This window comes from Pongo abelii, chromosome 5 (assembly GCF_028885655.2).
Source record: "Pongo abelii isolate AG06213 chromosome 5, NHGRI_mPonAbe1-v2.0_pri, whole genome shotgun sequence".
NCBI classification, from domain to species: Eukaryota; Metazoa; Chordata; class Mammalia; order Primates; family Hominidae; genus Pongo; species Pongo abelii.
This window is the reverse complement of record NC_071990.2, coordinates 68,023,179-68,027,223: the sequence shown is the minus strand read 5'-3', so window position 1 is coordinate 68,027,223 and position 4,045 is coordinate 68,023,179.

Genomic DNA, 4,045 nt, shown 5'->3' with positions numbered 1-4,045 from the left:
ATTTAACTTTTTCTTTCTCTCTCATGTTTTGAAATGGCTCTCATCTTTTCTTTTATATTGTTAAGAGTTTTTCTACAAAGGACATGAACTCATCATTTTTTATGGCTGCATAGTATTCCATGGTGTATATGTGCCACATTTTCTTAATCCAGTCTATCATTGTTGGACATTTGGGTTGGTTCCAAGTCTTTGCTATTGTGAATAATGCGGCAATAAACATACGTGTGCATGTGTCTTTATAGCAGCATGATTTATAGTCCTTTGGGTATATACCCAGTAATGGGATGGCTGGGTCGAATGGAATTTCTCATTCTCAGTAAACTATTGCAAGAACAAAAAACCAAACACCGCATATTCTCACTCATAGGTGGGAATTGAACAATGAGAACACATGGACACAGGAAGGGGAACTTCACACTTCGGGGACTGTTGTGGGGTGGGGGGAGGGGGGAGGGATAGCATTGAGAGATATACCTAGTGCTGGATGACGAGTTGATGGGTGCAGCGCACTAGCATGGCACATGTATACATATGTAACTTACCTGCACATTGCGCACATGTACCATAAAACCTAAAGTATAATAATAATAATAATAATAATAATAATAAAGAAAATTCAAAAAAAATCAAAAAAAAGAAAAAAATAAAAAAATAAAAAAAATTAAAAAAAATAAATATCTAACATGAAAAAAAAAAATTCCTTGGATATTTATGGGTAAAATGCTATGATGTCTAGGATTTGCCTAAAATACTCTGGGTGAAACAGAAAGTGTCTATATGTATGTGTTAGGGAAGAAACACATAAACAAATTAAACAAGAAAAAAAAAAAAAAAAAAAGAGTTTTTCTACTGGCTGTGGCAATGTTACTAAGTAAAATGAGCATTTGGCTCAGCCCCAAAGGTGGAAATCAGACTAACTGTTTTAGAGGCACCATCTCAGCCTCCACTCTCTGCCAATCACAGGCACACAGGGCTCAGGGCACCTCCCCTTACCATTTCTACTCCCAGCTGGGGCCCCTGGGAATGTCCACAGCAAGCAAAGGCTGAGCCCAACAACTACGAGTTGGAGTGGGAGAAAACCAGGACCCCAACAGGCCTATGGGTGGGCACTTCTCACCTGCTGTGCCATTGGAATGTTTTTCCCCTGGCCAAGGAAATCAACCTGGTCTGAACCAGGGAAAATATACAGGATTAAAGGGACCCACTTGCAATGAGCAAGAAGTTCTTCCCCCAGGATCTCCCTCCTTTTTAGCACCTTAAACTTTTTTTCTCATTTTTCCTTTTCCAAGGGAGAGGGCTCCCCCTCCCCAGTACTCCATTTCCTTTTTTTTTTTTTCTTTCTTTTTTTTTTTAAATTATACTTTAAATTCTGGGATACACGTGCAGGAAGTGCAGGTTTGTTACATAGGTATACACGTGCCATGGTGGTTTGCTGCACTCATCAACCCATCATCTACATTAAATATTTCTCCTAATGCTATCCCTCCCCTAGCCCCTCACCCCGACAGGCCCCAATATATGATGTTTCCTTCCCTGTGTCCATGTGTTCTCATTGTTCAACTCCCACTTATGAGTGAGAACATGCAGTGTTTGGTTTTCTGTTCTTGTGTTAGTTTCCTGAGAATGATGGTTTCCAGCTTCATCCATGTCCCTGCAAAGGACATGAACTCATTCTTTTTTTATGACTGCATATTATCCCATGGTGTATATGTGCCACATTTTCTTTATCCAGTCTATCATTGATGAACATCCGGGTTGGTTCCAAGTCTTTGTTATTGTGTATAGTGCTGCAGTAAACATGTGTGCGCATACATCTTTATAGTAGAATGATTTATAATTCTTTGGGTATACACCCAGTAATGGGATTGCTGGGTCAAATGATATTTCTGGTTCTAGATCCTTGAGGAATCACCACACTGTCTTCCACAATGGTTGAGCTAATAAAATAAAACATGAAGTCAAGTTTAGATCATTCTGTGATCTAAACACTCTCTAATAGAGAAGTTGATGGAGTAATGGCCCCTGCTAGCTGATAACTACAAATTGGGCAGGGGCCATTTGAGACACTCTAAAAAATATAAACAGCCTCTGAAATATCTTTTCAGTCCCAAACTCGATTTCAAGCTTCATTCTAAGGCCCTGAGAAAGAAAATCCGGGTCTGAGAGATCCAAAGCCAGGCAGCAGGCTCAATGTAAATGGGCAGGACAAATACTGCCAATTAAACCCCCACCCCATGAAATGAATCCATGCCCCATGGCATAAACAGGTCTAGGGAACTCAAAGGTTGTTGATATCAGAGAAAAAAGTAGGCATAGGTTAGGGTAGTTAATTCCTATTTTCTAGGTTTCACCTGTTTCATGGGTGCATCCTGCATTGGTACCTATGTCCAGCACCTGCCAAAGTTGGCAGGACTCAGGGCTAAGAGATGAAAGGGAAAGGAAAGATGCTCACGTTCTCTCTCCATCACACCCTGAGTTTTCACTGAAACAAGGAAGAAAATGAGGGATGCACTATTCTCTGTTTTTCAGAATGGGCAACCAGCTCTCTTGACCACTCCCAGCTTGCATTCCTCTGGAGTATATTCTGAACCATTGGGACTGCTTTGACCCTCAGAATCTGGAGGAAAAATGACTCATAGCCTTCTGCACAAAGGTTTGGTCAAATTATGAAGGACTTTATTGGCCCCAAGAAGGACACATTCATTTTGATACCATCAAGCTGTTGCAACTTTTCTGTAGACACAAGGACAGATGGCCTGAAGTCCCATATGTGCAGGCTTTCCATACCTTGTAAGGCAATCCAGACCCTTGCCAACAATGTAGGATTGATCCAGCCCTCCTGTTTGCCATCTCAGGTAAGGCTGTAAGGGGCAACCCCAGGGAACTAAACAGACAAGTCCCAGAGGCAACCCTGGCAGTGGAGTCAGTTCCAGGTCCACCTTGACCTTCTTGACTAACTTCAGCCTCTCACATGCCCCCTACCAGAAATCCTTGTCCTAAACAAGCCCCAGTCTCTCTCTTGCCCCTCCAACAGATGATTGGTGAATTTGGCCCCAGTAAGGTCCTACTCCCCTTCTCCCTACAGGACGTAAAACAAATTAAGGGGGATCTTGGCAAGTTTTCAGATGACCTTGACAGATATATAGAGGCTTTCCAGAATTTTATCTAAATATTTGAACTCTCCTGGAGAGATGTTGTGTTACTTTTGAATCAGACCCTGACAGACACTGAGAAACATGCCACTCTGCAAGCAGCAGAGAATTATGGGGACGACCTTTGTATCTCATATAGTGTCAGGGAAGGGAGTGAATATTATCCAACCAGAAGAGAAGCAGTACCAGTGAATGACCCTAAATGGAATTTCAATGACGAGTTGGAAGACTGGAAGAGGAGACACTTTCAAAGTGCATAATGTGAGGCTTACGTAGGAATAGAAACAAGCCCCTCAATTACACTCAGTTATTCATGATCAACCAGCGATTTGATGAAAATCCCACTGCTTTCTTGGAAAGGCTAACAGAGGCCTTGGCAAAGCACACCTCTCTATCTCTTGATTCAGTCAAGGGACAGCTAATCCTAAATAATAAATTTGTTAATCAGGCAGCTCCTGATATTAGAAGAAAGCTACAAAAACAGGCACTGGGGCTAGATAGTACTTTAGACGACCTGCTGGAAGTAGCCACCTTGGACTTTTATAATAGACACAAGGAGGCCCAGGAAAGAGAGAGGAAATACAGGAAAGAGTTCGAAGCTTTAATGGCCACCATGCAAGCCCAGCAGCCCCAGAGTCCCCAGGGTACACCTGGCAAGTGCTAAGGATATGACGAGAATAGTTACCTCTCTTCTAAAGTGTAACTGCTTCCATTCAAGGTTTAATTTCTTTCACCAGGGTGAAATAGCTCGGAACACAATGATGGTAGTATATTTCAATTCTTATATCTACAATCTTCAGCATAGATTCTTTCCTTGTATAATACACATGTTTAACCCATGCATACTAAATCTTATAAAACTTTGTTTGTTTGTTTGTTTTTTAATCTCATGC